The 17,894-nt window shown below is 45.9% G+C and overlaps 1 protein-coding gene across 1 annotated transcript in view; it reads right to left on the reverse strand.

Annotated features, from left to right (window-relative positions):
* Positions 1-17,894, reverse strand: part of BATF3 (basic leucine zipper ATF-like transcription factor 3) — a 167,285-nt gene that overhangs the window by 121,173 nt on the left and 28,218 nt on the right. The gene's annotated exons all lie outside the window — the stretch shown is intronic.

Here is a 17,894-nt window from a genome sequence, read left to right on the forward strand (position 1 = left end):
AAATGCTGAGGAAGCACCATCTTGCGCCCAGTCATCAACTCAAATGGTGACATTTTGGTTGCAGATGAAGGGGTAGATCTGATAGCCATTAGGACCAGAGGTAATCGGATATCCCAACTTGGCCCAGAATCTGCCACAAACTTCTTTAATATGCTCACAATTGTCCGGTTATATCTCTCTACTGCCCCAGAAGAAGCTGGTCTATAAGCAATATGCAGCTTTCTCTTGACCCCCAGTATCTCCCACATCTTTGTCATTACTTCACTGGTGAAGTGGCTACCTCTGTCTGACTCAATCCTTTGAGGTAGACCAAAACGGGAAAAGATGTGGTTAATCATCAATGCAGCTGCAGTTTCTGCCTTGCAGTTTGGGGCTGGGAGACATTCCACCCACTTGGTAAACAAGCATGTCACAGTCAACATGTACTTATTCCCCCTAGCCGAGCGAATCACAGGGCCTACAAAGTCGATTTGTAAATCTGACCATGGGAGTGTCATTCCCCTCTTTTGTAAAGGCGCCCGGTGTGTGAGGGATGTCGGCTGAAATTGTGCACACACAAGACAACCCTTCAAATATTGGTTGAGGTCCTGGCCCATGTGTGGCCAGTATGCAACCTCTCTTAAGATTTCCAATGTTGTGTGAAACCCCCTATGACCGGCGGTGGCCGCATCATGGGCGTGACTTAACATCAGGCTTCGGAATGAGGTAGGAACCACCCACTGATCGTGGCCAGCTTTGGATTTCCTTACCAGCAAACCGTCTTGGATCCGGAACATTTTTGGACATTTCATCAACACTCTTAGGTCCTCTTTCCCAATGTAATCGGTATCCGTCAGGGGAAAGTTCTCAGGGTCCTCAAGGTGCTGGTAAAATTTACCAATAATTGGATCCCCCTTCTGAGCGGTAATCAAATCAGCATCAGGGGTCTCCTTACTCCATTGTGCAATTGAAAGGTCGTTGTGAGCATTTGTCTGGGACCGAGTGATGGCAGTGACCTGGATTTCCCCCAACAGGGACTCAATCTCAATTAGATCCCCTTGGATGGCTCCGGTTTTGGCCAGCTGATCAGCTAAGTCATTTCCAGTTTTGTCTGGTCCCTCTACTTTGGAATGACCCTTGATCTTTTTCCAATAGATGGTCATCCCATTCGATGTGACCAGATCATCAATGTTTTGGATCAACTTCCCATGTTTCAAGGGTTTGTTGTTAGCACATAACATGCCTCTGGTTCTCCAATTAACCAGGTGCTCCACGAACCCGTTCCGTACATAATCCGAATCTGTGATTATGACCAGTTCGTGGAGTTGATGCTGGACAGCAGTGAGGATGGCCTGATGCACAGCCATCAATTCTGCCACCTGACTACTTCGGGGACCAATTTTGTATCCAGCGGAGGGTTCTGGGGACTCCTTCACCCATGCATTCCCTACGCCGGCCACCAGTTCTTTCTCCCCGTTGTTGTCAACATGGTAAGAGCATCCATCCACATAGACAGTGGGCATTCCCTCACACTTGTCTTCTTCAAAGACTTTGTGGGGGGAATTAAGGTATGCCTCCATGTTGTCCTTTATTTTTAGACTTTCGTCCTCGAGACAGTTTTCTCTGGCACAATCATGCAAGTCAGCCAGACCTTGCGCGAGGGGACTCTTCTTGTTTTGGCCATATCTGACCTCCACAGGAAAGCCTTGCATTGACAGAATCCAGGAAGTAATTCGGGAATTACTCACATTTCCGGCCCGGATTCTGTCACTTTGGAGATATTGCAGAGGCTGGTGTGGAGTCTCCACTATGATGTGTTCCCCCTGGATAAACGGGCGGTAATTCTTCAATGCCCACACCGTTGCCAGGAGTGCCTTCTCACAATCGTTGAATTTTTCCTCCACAGAGGATAAAGTTTTGCTCGCATAGGAGATTACTTTATTGACCTTGTCATGCTTTTGGTATAATACTGCCGTCAAGCACGTATTAGAGAACCCTGTCTCCAGGAAGAACTCCTTGTTTCTGACAGGGTAAGCTAGGCAAGGCGCTTGTGAGAGGCTTCTTTTGAGTTGTTTTACTGCCTCGGCTTGTTCTGGACCCCATTCCCACTTGACCCCCCCCTTCAGGAGATGAATCAGGGGTCTGGTGATCTCTGCGTAGCCCTCAATGAACTTTCTGCTGTAATTAGTCAGTCCAAGGAGGCTCCTTAGTTCCCGCAGAGTTGTGGGGTCTTTCAGTTTCTGAAGTGCTTCCACTTTCTTTTCCTGGGGACAGAGACCCTGAGGAGTAATCTCATGCCCCAAGAAATTAACACGGGTTCTACACCACTGTGCTTTCTGAAAGGAAAGTTTTGCTCCGGCGGCCCTCAACTGTGTCAGAACATAACGGATCTCCGCTATGTGTTCCTCAACAGTTGAGCTTTTGATGAGGACATCATCTACATAAGCCAGGTTACCCCTTGCACCCAAGTCGGGCATGGCCTTGTGTAGAAAAATGTTGAATTCATTGCCGGAGTTGAGGTATCCGAAGGGAGTCCGGGTCCAGGTGTACTGCTGGCCCCCAAAGGTAAAAGCCAGCTTGTATTGGTCCTCCCTACTGACAGGCACAGTCCAGTATCCATTGGTCAGGTCTATTGCAGTGAATACCTGTGACCCCTGGATCTGGGCCAGCCCTTGGTCAATGTAGGGCAGAGGCCATCGGGAAGTATGGACCCGTTTGTTGAGCTCCCTGAGGTCGGCACAGAGTCTCCACTGGCCGTTTGGCTTCAATATTCCCAGCACCGGATTATTGAAGGTGCTGTGGACTGGACGGATTATTCCCCGGGACTCAAGGTTCTTAATTATTTCAGTAAGGGACTCCATTGACGCGAGAGGCAAGCGATATTGCTTCACAAACACAGGAGTCATGCCAGGGTCCGTGGGGATTGTTGTTGTGTGGATGTCAGTGCGACCACAGTCATATGAGTCTACCGCAAAGAGATCTTGGAAATCCAAGAAAACTTGTTTCAACTTTTGCTTTTGTTCCAGAGTCACACAGGCATCAGCTAGGTTGACTCTCTCTTCCACCATCTGCCTGAAGCCTGGAAAGACTTCTGGTTTGGCTATTTCAGCGGCCTCCTCCAGCTGGGTGGAGAAGTCCCTGGTCAGAGTGCTGATTTGGACCGGAGGCTTCAGGTGGGAAAGGCAGCCCTCATGGACCTGGAAAATCACCTCATCCCTCCTGAAGTCACAAGTCACATCTTCCTTACCATAGGGGCAGGAAGTGTACACCAGGAAGTTCCCCCCATGCCGGGTAAAAATCCTGTCTGGTGTTGTATTGTCATCACTGTCACTGTCAAAACAGTCCTTGGGGATTTGTCCTAACAGTTCGTTACCTAAATCCATGGAAAAATGTCGGTCATCAACCGCCATTCCAATAATGGTGCCTGCGGCTAGAGTAACACTCTTTAAGTCGCTGTTATCCACCTCTATTGGAATGGTGTCATGTTCTAGGTTGACTAATGGAGTTGGGTTTACCCCCAACCCTTGCTGTTGGAGAGAAGCATTTAGATGTATGTAAGCATCAGGGTTTTTCAACTCTTGTCCCCTTTTAACTTTCACTTCCAGGGAGAATTGTCGGGTCCTTTCTGGGATGGTGACTTCCTCTTTAACCTGAATTTCAACTGCATAAGGTAGCAATTGAGCTGACCTAAATGCTTTTTCTGGATCATCAAAGCCCATGGGATTATCCGCTAATCGGGACCAAGCTTTGAAGTTTATTAGGTCCAAACTAATGGCAAAGCGATTGAGAATGTCACTGCCTACGTAAAAGGCGGCAGGGACGTCTCGCACGACCCAACAATTATGGACTATGCTCTTGTTGCCAATGGAGATTTTGAGCATACACCTGCTTGGCAGGAGATGTTTTGAATTGGGTGCTTCCAGGTCCATTTCCCATTTGTCTATCAGTTTGAAGGTGGGAATGGCTGGATCTTTTGGGAGTTGGTGAAACATGGCTTCGCTGATGAAGCTCTTACCATTGTTCACGCACACTCGAGCGAGAACAGAGTCCTTCCCATCATTTAACTGAACAGGGATGAACAACTGCTCTCCAATTTGCTGAATATCAGCCAGGCTTTGAGCTGATTTCACATCTTTCTGGACTATAGGAGTGGGAGTTCCTGATTGTGGATTAGTATAGAATTTCAGAGTGTTTCCTTCCAGCGTGGAATACCACTTTAGACTGGCAGGAAGGTTGATTTTCAGAAATAGAGAGGACCCCCCCATCACCAGTCTGTTGTCCTACTGCTATTACTGTCACGTCCGGAATTTGGTTGTTCTGGAAGTGAAATTCTACTTGGTCAGATTTTTGTTCAACCATGTGGCAGGTGCCGTTTAAACTAACATGGTTGACACTCTGTTTTAATTTTATGGGTCGGCTAGTCTGGGTCCAGAGGACCTTGTTTACGCAATCAATTAGGGGTGACAACCTTCTCAGGAGGTCATTCCCTAGTAAACAAGGGGTGCCCTCTGGGGTCACAACTATGACCGGGTGTTTCAACTTATGTCGCCCAATTTTAATGTCCAAATCTGCCGTCCCCTCGACGGGAATTTCCTTCCCGTCAAAGTTCTGCAGTTGTCCAGGAAGAGAGGTGAGAGGAATTTGGTAATTCTCTCCCCTTCCTGCATTCAGTTCATCAAAGGCCCTTCTGGACAGAAGGGTAGCTTGAGATCCAGTGTCCACCAGTGCCAAAATTGTACCCTGTCCCTGTACTTGTACCGGGGCATAATATCTTCCCTCCTTCTCCTCAAGGGGGCACAGATAATGTACATTTTTGGACAACTGGTGGGCTAATTTTCTGGTTTTGGACATCGCGAGAAAAGAATTTTGGGCAGAATTCTGTGGAGAGCCTTGGGAATCTGAAAGAAAAAGTTGGCAACTGGAGATCAGAGCCATTGTGGGTTCCCCTGGTTCCGGTTCTGGGCCGCCCCCCCCTTTTTGGAGGCAGTCCCCAGGATGGGTTTGAACCAGGGGATTTTCTTGCTGTTGGTTCTGGGATGAGATGGTGGGCGGCGGTAGCTCAGTCTCCACATCTCCCCAGTCTGGATTTGCATCCCTAGGGACCCATTTTTCTTTGGGAGGAGTTCCCCCCTCTCTGAAGGAGAAGATCCTTTTCCCAGGATCCTCTGAGGATCCCTCTCCCTCAAATTGGAAGATCTGTACCTCCTCCTCAAACTGAGTCTGTTTGGGTCTTTTGTTTCTCCTACCCCCCCTCTGCTCCTTAGGAGGCAGACTTTCAGGGGCAAGAGATTTTGTTTCCGGTTCCTGGGTTTCCAGGGGCTGTTTACAAGTGAGGAAGGAAGCTTCCTCCAAGGCTTTACACCCCCCTTCCCTTTGTGCCTCCTCCCTGGGAACCGGTGAGTTATCGGGGTGCTGCCCCCGTCATTGTTCTGGAGCACCAGGTCCAGAGTTGGGTGCGTTCTGCGCCGGCACGCCCATCTGAGGGTTCTGCTGAGCCCTCAGTATGTGACCCAGGTCCCGCGCCATGTTTTGAACCTGGCGCTCTAACTGGGAAACCCGCTCAGGCTGATACGGGGCCCTGTTTTCTCCCCTGGGCTGATCCCGGGAAGGGTAGCTGTCCCTCCTCTGGTAATACCCCGGGTTGGGAAGATTTGGGTACCCCTCCACCCTTGGCCTCCCCTCTCCCGGATTCAGTGGTCTGGGCTCAGGGAATTGGGGAAAGAAGGATGGATGGTTTTGGGGCTGAAAGTCGGGAGGATATCTGGGGAAAAAGTTCTGCCCAGGGTTTGGTAAATTTCTGCCCTCCTGTGGGAAGTTTGGAGGGAAGTTCCCTGGGTTAGGTGCTTGGCTGGATCCCCCCCCTTGGGCTGGAGGAGTCCACACATAACCCAGGATGGGTCGATTTCCCTTGTAACGTGGACTTACATAGTCAGGAGAGCGAGGGACCCCATTTGTGGGGCTGCCTCCCTGGCTCCCTGTCTGTGACTGGCCCGAGGACCTTCTGGGCCTAGCATTATTAGGTGCAGGTAGGTTTTTAGGCCCCCCCATCTCCAGATCCAAAACGGGGGTGACCTTTACCTCTGCCACCTTGACAGCAGCAGGGGTGCTGTTGGCTTTGGGGTTTTTCTGGGCATTGCTTTTATTTTCTATGGGCTTCTGCACCTCATAGATCCGGGTAGCCTGTTCAATGACCCAGTCTAAAGATCTTTTCTCATGAAAATCTCTCACGAGCTGGGTCATTATATATTTGGGCAAGGCATGGAAAAACGTATTGACAAACTCTCTACTATCTGTGCGCACCCTTCTGGTGGTTTGCGCAAAAGCACGCTTTAACTCCTGCACAAATTCTCGTGGGGCCTGATCCTCCCCACATTGCAAATTGTAGGCCGCCTTGCGAGCCTCTTGAGAATTTCTGTGAACAGAAAAATGTTTCAGGATGGCCGCCTTATATGTGGACCATCTTAAATGATTTTGGTCCTCCAGCCCCGCAAAGAAACTGGAGTATTCCGGGGAGAATGTCCACTTTACATATTGAATACAGCTTTGGCTGTCCTTCAAATGGAAAGTCTCCATCATTTGTTCAAACAACTCTAAGTGCTCCCAAACAGAATACTTAGCGTTCTTATGGTAAGGCGTGATGACGCTCCTGATCGCCTTAATCTGCTTTAAGGGGTCCTTAAGCAAGGCCCTTTTTGCCTTATTGGCCTTTTTGGTTCGGGTAACCCTTGTCCATTCTTCCTCGGACTCAGAGGCACTGCTCCCAGAGGTTCCCGTCTGTTCTTCCAGGTTTTCCCGGATCCTGCGAGCCTGGGAATGGCTGGCAGAATGTGGGGACCTGGTCTCCTGTGTCCTGCGCAGTTCAGAGGAGTCTTCAGATTCCTCCTTGCTGCCAGGATTTGATGGGTACCCCCTCCACTGACCTAACTTGGCAGAGGTTTTCAGGATGCTCTTAATGGGCCTACTCTCCTGGGGTTCCCCATTGAACTGTACTGTACTTGGGTGCCCATACCCGGATGCCCACCCCTCCATTCCTGAGTGGTACTGGCCTATGAGCCCCATACTCTTAGCTGGATAGTGATCTGCCATCCCTGCGGCCCTGTGCTCATGTGCGCCAGGGGACATGGGGGTGGTAGAGTCCAGGGACTGGGGAAAATGAAGGCCCCTGGTGTTAGGGCTCCTGCGGTTATGGTCAGGAATCTCTCTTTCCCAGCGGACCTCATCTCTATCCGCCCCTGCTCCCTGTTGCAATGCAAGAGCCTGCATTTGTGCTTTCAGTTCCTCTGTTAAGGCCTTACTCGACTCTATCAGTTTCTCCTGCATCGCTACCTGTTGCTGGAGCCTATCATTGTGTTGACAGAGGGCCTCATTCTCCCTCTGTGCTTCCTGGTTGGTCCTGGAGAACTGGGCCAGTCTTTGCTGCAGGAGGTTTACCTCCTGGGCAATGTCCCTATTGGCCTGCTCCTTTCTTGCTAGAGCATCTTCCACCCTTCTGGTGTGCTCTACCAAGTTCTGGTTTTCTTTTTGGAGATCACCCAGCCCCTGGTGGGCCAGGTGATTTTCTTCCATTTTTCTTTTTAAATGGCAGACTTCCTGGCCTAAGGCGTCTCTTTCCTGACTAAGAGCCTGCATTTGTGCCGCCAGGTCGTCCCTTTGCCTTTGGAAGGCACCAGCTTTCTGGTGCTCCTGATCAAACTCTGCCTGGGTATCCAGGTCTTTCAGAATCAGTTTATTGCTCTCCTCCTTCACTCTATCTAGGTGGCCTTGCAGGGTGACTACCTGCTCAGCACATGCCCTATTGAAGTCTAGCTGTTGCTCCAGCTTTTTCTGGCTTTGCAGTAGGGAGTCCAAACCTTCTTGGTGTTCCTTCTGCAAGGCCAGAAATCTGGTATCCTGTTCTGACTTTTCCTTTTGCAGCACATCCATATCCTCCTTTATTTTAGTGATGTACTGTCTGGTCTCATTTTCTGACTCCTGGCTTCTGTGCAGCCTTTGCTCAGAAGAGTCCAGATCAGATTGGGCCTTCTCTAACGCCATCTGTTGCCTTTTTGCCAGATCATGGCCTTCAGCACATTTATTCTGTATGGCTCCCATGTATAAATATAAATATGCCGCTATCCTAACAATCTTGTCGTGCTCATCTTTGGCCTTAGGAGCCATATATAGTTCACTCAGGGCCACGTGTAATGGACCCTGATCTCTATATATATCTGACCCTGTTTCAGTGACCTGTTGCGTGATGGCCTGCAACCAGACTGTTTGGTCCTGGTGAGTCCATTCACCTCTCACAAATAGTTTGTGTAAGAAGTGCTCTCTGGCTATTTTCATATCTACCAAGGTCGTCATTCTAGAGATTGGTCTCTGTCCTGACTTACAGAAGTTAGTATTTTAGTTTTGCAGAACAGAACTTTTCTTGGAGTGTCCCTTTTGAGGAATGCTTCACAGCGTAATGCAGCGTGGTGATCCGACCGGATGTATGTATCCCGTCAGTTAGCACACTGTATTAAGCTGCACAAATGGTAAATCTAACCCAAACGTCCGGCTCGAGCCCCCAATTTGTAAGAGGATTCAATTCAGCACTACAGCTAAGTTAACGCCTAGTCTAGAATACTGAATGAAAACCCTTATTGATATATCTTTAGGTCCAGTTCATGCGTTCTGGATGACTACCCCTGTATAACACCCCTCTCTTGGAATCCCCCTGACCCCACTGAGCCAAGAAGTAGTTCTGTTTTGCAAGTTTAAAAGGTTTATTTGATAATTTAAAATAGATATATATATATCACGCTTTATAATAAATTAATAATTGAATAGCACACTTAATCTGATATGATAAAGATCAACAACGGAGAATCTGGCACTAGCACACTTCTTTATAATCACTAATGAGTTGACAGGAAATGGATAAGATAGCACACTGGTAAATAGGAACAAAAGTATAATGTGGTAGAGGATGCTTTATGTAAGCTCAGGTGGATGCAATATTCAATGAATGCAGTACAGAAAATACTCAATAGGATTTCAACCAAACAATGTAATCACTTTTCTCTGGCTATTCACTCCCCCCCTCTTTATGCAATGCAAGGAAATGGAAGGAAGCATACAGTTCTCAGAAATGCAATCAATGTAATCAGTTCAATCCAGCAAGCTTAGACAACAGAAAACAGATAGGAGTTTTGAAATCACAGGCCCAAATTGCTTTGATATGTGCTGGCAATGAATTAAAAAAATATGCTAAACGCTTTTAATTCCCTTACAGAGGTTCAGGGTGAGTGGTATCTAGTTAATATTAGTCCAGGCTCACACTAGCAATGATGCAGGGATAGTTAGCAGGTTAAACGAATTTCTGACAAATGGAAAGCAAACAGCAGCAGTTTTTACATGTGAAGAAATTGCAAATCGCGGTAAAATTCGCGGATGCGTGTTCCGCGATTGCGGTAAAACTATAAGGGGTAGGAATGCGGTTCTTGGTGCGATTCAAAGCTACGATTCTAAGCTATCAGAGGAAAGTTACTGCAAGTCTCTAGCCCAAACGGTTGCGGAGATATGAGCGATTAAATAACGGTCGTTTTTCAGATTTGAAATTTTAAAGTTCAAAAAGACACGTGCAGCTTGCAACTACGAAATGACAAGTGACAGCTTTGCAAATGACAGGTGACAGTTAGGAGACAGTTCTACTTAGATTAAAATAGGTTGAATTAGATGAATTTAAACTAAGAGATTGGTTCTACACAGTTCTGCTGGGTACTCACACTATATTCTTGAATTAAATGGGCCTCATCACGGATCTGGTCAGGGTTTTAGACTGGGCTCTGGTCACTCTCTCTGCTGGTCTGGGTCTCTCTGGGTACAGCACTGCTTTCTCTCTGGTCTGGTCTCTTAGTTCTGGATAGATTGAAGTCTCTAGTTTGGCTCTCTGGAGGTTGATGGAGGTAAGTATGGATTTTTCCGGCAGAGCGTCCCGCTGCAGATGGATTTGGAAGGTCCCTATCTGTCCTGTCTGTCTGCTTTTATGTGTTTAGAATGTGGGTGTGTTCTAGCATCACTGACCCTACCTCTCTCTCAGCTTCTAATTGGTCAAACTTCCATTTATCATTTGATTGGGGAATGAACTGTGAGTCAGCGTGATGTCATTTTACAGCCTGCAGAAAGTCCACTCCTCCTGTCAACTTACACACAAATCTAGATTTGAAACAAATACATATTTGCAGAGGTACATATTGTTTTAAAATCATATGCACCCATCATGCATTACAGGAGGTATCCCCCGTTCAAACTCTGCTCTTCCTGGGAGCTTGCATTCAGAAATGGCACATATTTCACTTTTTAACTGATTTTTCAATTTCTGACATTGACCCAACTTTACATACATGTGCGCAGGGAGTAGGGACATTAACTGATGAAGTTTCAGATTTTTAACATGCATACATTTAGAGTTATATCCACTTTTCCGCTAAAACCCCCCTGAACATGCCACCGGGTCGAAAAACCTCTTAAAATGTGGGCAGAAAAATCACAAGAATTATGGTGTCATTTATAAAATTTTCACATGTCCGCTCTATGAGTTATTCATCTTTTTAAAGTTATGTTCTGGCTCCAAAGGGGTGTGGTTTCCCAGGTCACATGGTATAGAAACCAGTCTTTCCAGTTCTGCCAAGCCAGCTTGCTCTCACAGGCAGTGCCCCTCCCAGCTCCTGCCAAGAGGAAGCTACATTTTACGACTGCGTAATAAAAACCTTTGCCTGAGTGAAGAGGGCTTTGTTCACTCTCCTACAGAGCACAGATAATTCAATTATCAGATAGATGGCATATCCTTAGTGTGAGCAGCAAAAGGGCAGATGGCCTGGGAACACAGTGGTGACTCAAGTTTCACTGCTGATGGGGGTAGTTGCCAGGCAGAATTCAGTTCCTTAAGCCAGGTTTCAGATAAAATGTCACTTTTTGTTCCCCAGTTCCTGCATTCAAATAAAACTAAACATTTTTACATATGCAGCTAGAAGGCTGATTCTAAGTTTAAAACTATGACATTTAAACAATTGCAACCTATGTGACACTCAAAAGTAGGTCACTCAGTCAATTTAAACATTTAGATTTTTTTTTAGTGTCTTTCAATCCAGTGCAACTTAAACTGCTGAAATCCACAGCGCAGCCAGTCTTGTTATAAACCTTGTCTTATGATCTTCATTTCCCAGATTTTGTAGGCACACAAAACTCCATTCTGCCAAATGTCTGCTGGTGTTCAGTAAATATTTTGCACATATTGCAATGTTTGAAAATAGGCATTTTGACTTGCCTTCAGAGAAACACAGGGTGGTTTTAAACTGCCGGCTTTTGGATAGTGGTGAGTACTGGTACTGCACCCATTTTTGGGATTTAAGAAAATGAATTCCCAACAGTTATGGGTTTGCTTTTGGCAATCAGCATTGCCACTCCCAATGGTTTCAGACTACTGTGCGGGTAGTCCAATGGTGGTTTTAAAGCGCTTTGAAGCTAACCGGCGCTACTGTTTTTCCTTTGGCAACCCATTTCCCTCATGGCAACCCAGCCTTTCATTCTCGCACTGGTGGGTGGCAAGTGAGGCAACCATTTTAGTGTGCGCACAAACTGCGCAGCTTTCCTGGATTTCAGCGCACATGTGGGTTTTCCGCCATCTTGAATTTTCTAAGCCCACAGCACCAAATGTTGCAGCATGATAGCTTAAACGTGGGTCAGGACACCCAACACTCTGTCCCAGGAGAAAGAACAACCTTAAGTGTGGATTCTATAGGGCCCTAACCGTGCTATTTTAAAACTCCCTCTATAAAGATCTTACCTTTCAGGGAGAGGGGACATCTTTACTCGAATGAAAACACCCTCAATAATGGTCAGAGCTGAGAAGTATTTCACCCTGTATCGTGCACACCCAATCTAAAGGAAATGGAGACATAATGCATGCAACACTCACCCTGTATACAAAGCTCAAGAGTAGTCTAGATTAGGGAAGGTTAGTCTAGCCAAGACTTACTTGGATTTTTCACTATCATATAGCCTTGGCGTCCTTCTATTTCTAATCTTCAAGTTCCAATCACATCTGACCTGACGTTCCAGTTCTGCAAATACATCAGAGCTTGGCATAGATGGACTATATCACCAACATCAAGTTTTCTGGTTTGATAGAAAGGCCATTGTGGCCCTAAAAATCTCTAGCAGACAGAGTACTTCTCAATGTCTTACCTGAAGACAAAGTGTCACTATTAGCAACAAAACAACGCCAGCTCCTAGGTTTGCGGGTGTAATCGTGATCCAAAATGGCCGCTATTTACGTTGGTATGCAAGGTGACGTCATCACGGGGCCGAACAGAGGAGGAGGGATCTAAGCGCCACCCCTATCTATAGTCAAGTCGTGCCACGTAGCAACTTCGCCTCTCAGTTGGGCAAAAAAGGAAGGATCAAGGCGTCCCTCGGTTTTCAAACCAGCCCCATGAAAAACTGGGCTTGATTAGTATTAATGCAGAGAAACCGCATGAACACAGTGTTGTTACTGCAAACTGAGCCCATATGGAAGTGGCCGAAGTTGGTATGTCATCCTGTTCAGACATTCAACGGTACATAAATGAATAAGTAACCCACTGAGCACCTCATTCTATGCTCCGGCAACCTGGAAAACACTTGTGTAGTACATCAGATTTTGGAACTTAATACGGACCAAAGTGTGCATGTGTCTAAATATAATACCCTGGATTAGACCAAGTGCATATTCTCATAACATGATTCCTATATGTTGCTTAAACCAAATACATATCTCATGATTCATATACGTGTTTTCTTCATGTGATTCATATACATGTGTGTTTAACATGATTACTACACGTATACACTACAGTAATATATCCGGTGGCCACAAAGTGACCATATTGCATAGATAAACATTTTTCCAAAATCTAACAGAGCATGTTTTCATACCAGGAAGAACCACACATAGCCCAAAAGCAGGCCAGCAAATAGGTTTACATCACTAATTACCTACTGCCGATCCTGTTTTCCGCAAGAATGATAGGTACAGGATGTCTAGCCGGTGACATTATGCCACTCCACATTCTCGCTCAGGCCCTTAATAAGACTTTGCATCATAAAAATACATTTTTTTGCTCCAGGTTGAGTAATTTTCTGTTTTTCCTCTTCTTGTGATGCACCTTTGATTTTTTTAAGGATAAGCCACTCGAAATCCCTATAAGAGTGGCCTTTGTTAATAAAATGTTTGACTAATAGGGCTTGTTCAATCTTGTTATTAATACAACTACTGTGCTCTATCATTCTGGTTTTGCACTTTCTATTTGTCTTCCCGACGTAGATACATGGACAAGGGCATTTCATCAGATATATGACATTGGGCCTCATTACAAGTTTGCTGGTCCGGAAAGAACAGTGCCGGTAATCTTACGGGCACCGTTGTTTCTGAACCGGCAAACTACGAGTTATGAGGGAGGGTGCCGTCCCGCCCGCCAGGTCAGAGGTGGCAGGCGGGACGGCACCAGCCCACAGACTTTGATGAAAGCACTGGCACTGTTGCGCACAGTGCTGGTGCTTCTGTCCTCCCCATTCACATTGAGTCCTATGAGACTCAATGGAATGGGGATTTACAAATGACGCCGCCTGACTTAACGGACCGCTGGGGCTGTAATGCCCCGGTTATTCCAGCAAGTGAGGCGGCGGTAATTCATCACAAGTCCGGCTGCAACCTGCCGGTATTACCGGCACGGCTACCGCCAGACTCGTAATGTGCCCCAGTGTTAGTTAGTGAAGTCATTCATCGCCCATTCACGTGTTAAGCCCAGGTCGACTGTGAGAGTTCTTTTGGTAAAAGGGCACATGACACAATTGCCCCAGGCATGATGTCCTATCACTCGAGGTAACCCTCACAGTGTCCCTTGTTGTGGTTCTGTTTTCCTACTGGGTCTTATATCATTCTTCATAACCAGATTACGAATGTTGGTGCTTCTTTTGAACACCACCAGCGGTCTGTTATGATCTTTTTCTATGAACAATTCCCTTGATTTTATAAGAGAGATTACTAAAACTATTCACAAACAACAAGGCGCTCCCTTTTTCGTCTTTCTTGTTCCTGGTTTTGCGCTCCAACACGGCTTCTCTGTTGTTATTATAGGCTCTTTTCGCCGCTTTTTTAATAAGTCTGTGACGGTAGCCCTGATTAACCAATTTCGCAATCAATACGTTGGCTTCTTCTTCATATGACTTATTAGTGCTGATATTGTGTTTTAAGCGCAAACATTATCCAAATGAGAGATTGTCGTTTACATGTTGTGTGTGGTAGCTTCCATAATGCAGCAATGCGTTCTTGTCTGTGGTCTTGGTATAACGTCTCACTAATAGTTATCCTTCTCATGGTATATCGTAATGTAGTTGACTTCTCTATTATTCATGGTGGCAGTGAACTTAAGATCTCTATTTTGTCCATTAATCCAACCCACAAAGTTTTTTGCCTCTTCCTCACTACCGACTACACCAAGAACACATCATCTATGTATCTGAGCCAACACATTACTTTCTCTTTGTAGGGGTTGTGGACAGAATAAACAACTGTTTCCTCCAAATATTGACGTAAAGGTTGGCCAACTTTTACACAACTGTTTCCGCAAACTAAGCATGTTTTTTCTCCTAGGACAGCGAGAGGAGGAAGGGCTGATATTTCCTGAGTAAGGAAACCAGTAGAAGCAACAAGTAAAGGTTGTTTTTGAGTCTTTGGAAAGTTACATCCAAGCGACTAAGCAGGTATCCCATTAAGTGCTACACTGCAGACACTAGGGGACAGGGTTGTTAAAAGTGTAATTAGAAGACCGATTTTGAGTATATTAAAATTGTGTCTTTATCCCACCAGGGATGAACAGGAAGGCCAGAATTCCATTTGATGGGTCGCTTTAAAAATACACACAAGTGAAAAAACCATGCCCCTGATGAATGTCCAGTATTTAGTTGCCTTGTCAGGACAGAAACCTGTACAAGTGAGGCTTTTTGAGTGCAATGTAATTGGGCTTTTTGGAGTGCAATGAAATTCATCATGATTGTCACATCCAAGTGGCTAGATTTTAGTGTGGTTTGAGGTACAGAGTATCAATTGCGTATATATGTCTGTATTAGTTTGAGGTTTTATGCATTAATTTTAGTGTTTTAAGACAGTACTATATGTGTGTGATATGTACAATAACATTGAATTATATATTTTTAACAGAGCATCTTTGGGAATGGTCCTTTGTGACTTAGGTCTTTGTCTGTAATCATCTGTTGAGGCACATATCTGATACCCTTCCTTTTGTATAATTAACGCAACTGTGTGGGACATTTAAAAATGGTGTTCGCATTCAAGGGGAGAGAGCCTGAGAAGAAAGAAGCAGAGCCGGAGAAGAAAGCCGCTGTATCGGAGCAGGAAGCAGTGCGTAGATGAACCGTGCTGGAAAAGGAAGGCACTTCCAGGCAGTCGCTCGCAAGCGTTACCTACCAGCATGGCGTGAGGCCAAGGGAGACACAGCAGACACCGTGGGAGAACCTTCAGACGGCCGGCAGCATCAGCAGAGAAACCGGGCACACGGTTGTGTCAAGTAGCAGTGGTCTTGCTGGAGGGTGAATGCAGATCTACCAGAACTGCTGGAGGAAGCCCTGCAGCACGAGAGAGGCCATCCCAGAGAGGAAGCTTTACCGCTGCAGCATGCCTCAGTCGGGAATGCCTCAAGACACCAGTGAGTCGACCCAGAACCATTGGGGACCCCAGTGGGTATCGACAGACATGTAAGCAGGTAAGAATATTTGAATACCGACCAGGTAAAATACAAATACAGAACCTGAACAAGTCCTCATGTATGAGATGTCAAAGTGGGGGAAATTGGAGAAAGTGTCACTCCAAGCAAAGGAATACTAAAGAAGACATTGAAAGACAGACCTTGAACAAGTCCCCATATATGAAATGTCAATGTGGGGAAAATTGGAACAAGTAGTACCACAGGCCAATGAAGAAGAAGCAGATTGAAGTAACACAACTGTGCTGCACTAAAAGACAGTAAACCTGAGAAGAAACCCTGGTGAAAGAAGCACATCAGGCAATGAGTGAAAATGTGGGGGAAGATATCTGGTAGTGAAGAATGCCAGGGGATCTGCAAGACCCCGGGAGGAGACTCCTGGCAGGATTGTATACCAGGAAATCTTAGAAATGGATGGAATAAAGCCCAGGCAATCAGAATACTGGGCAGGTTTAAGTTAAATAAGAACTTTAAGATTGTGGGAAGATACCTAGCAAGAGCGCATGCCAGGGGATCTGAAGAACCTACAGAGAATTCCTGGCAGGGGAGTATACCAGGAGGTCCACTAAGGTTACAGAAAGAAACTTTTTTATTTTGCAAAGTACATGGTAAAGAAGTATACCAAAAGACACATTTGGCATACTCAAGCAACTGTTGTTTGAAAGAGGCACTTTTACCATACTTGAGAAACTGTTATTTGAAAGAGACACTTTTGCCATCCTACCTAAATAATCCAGGGGAAGGTAACCACCCTCAGGATCCAAGGATTTCTGCTTGGGAAATACTATTTCTGTTGGATTCACATATTTGCTTTAATTGTGAACACTCTTTGCCAAACATTAGTCAGAGCCATTTCCTTGCACCCTTAGTTATTCAGTTTAGTGTGAGGGTCAGAGAAGTATGTTTTGGACACAAGGACAGTTTATATGCTTTGACAACGAGACACAGACTGATCTTTAGTTTGTTTCCTAGGTAGGAAAACTCTCTTTAGGATAGGGATAGATAGGCCTTTATCTTTTTATTTTAGTAAAGAGGTCTGATAATTAAAATATTAAAACTTTGTGTCCGCCTCTCATTTCTGACCCCTCACAGTAAGTACGCTTGGAATGGACTCCAAAGGGAATGGCTTGACTTAAAGGGGTCCTCCAACCTCGTGGGAAAGTGGTATAGAGGATCAGGATTCAAATCCAGAGGTGGTGTGGAGGAGGTTACAGGTGCACGATTAGGGGTGTGGTGTGCAGTTTCAATGAACCAAATGTTTGAGGCATGTACATGAGTGACAACAAGGGTCCAGTTTCCGGAACCAGGCCAGGTGAACAAAGTAAATCAAACATGATTTTTCACAATCACTCACCTATGCAGCATACACACAAGCACAACAGAAACATACCATAAATAAATGTGATGATCATGGCAGCCTGCACGGTAAGGGCAGCAGTGCCATAAGTAGGTTATGTACCCTTCTCCCACAAAAGTCACATGTCTGAGCCTTATCAGAAAATCTCCCGGGATCCTGGTTAGTCAGTCCAGCTCTGCTCTGTAGTGATTTAGATTGGTTTGGACTGAACCATTACCCCAGATAGCCCAATACAAAAACCTGCATTGGTGGACTTAAGTGTTTTGTGGTCTTTAGGGTCTGACTTATTGGCTGGCCGCCAAATCCTTTGTGTGTCTGCCTGGTGTGTGATATGGAGAGGCTGGCTTAGGCTAGCCCATGAGCATATATATCCAGGGGAGACGCCATGCAGTCCTCAATTCTGCCAATTCTTCTTTGCAGGGAGATTTGCCAAAAAGACGGGATACTGAATCACTAGGTACAAGTCTGGCCATACTGGATGGGCTTTGGGCCATTTGCCCTTAGCTCTGGGGCTTTTACACATTCTCTTCAATGGCTGTATTGGATGTACCATGCTGGGAACAGTTTCTGGTCTTTTTTACCACTGTCTTTCAGCTTTACCCTTGTGGATCTATCACCTGAAGGTAGTAAGCCTCCATACTCCAGAAGGGTGGTGGGTCACCACTACACCACCCTTGCTCTTTGTCTGGGCTGTGTTGGGTTACCTCTATGGTTGCCCCTCTCTTGGCACTGTTCCTGCTATCTGGCCCCCCAGTTTTACTCTTCCAACCTTC

This window comes from Ambystoma mexicanum, chromosome 4q (genome assembly GCF_040938575.1).
Source record: "Ambystoma mexicanum isolate Mex_15411 chromosome 4q, UKY_AmexF1_1, whole genome shotgun sequence".
Lineage (NCBI taxonomy): Eukaryota > Metazoa > Chordata > Amphibia > Caudata > Ambystomatidae > Ambystoma > Ambystoma mexicanum.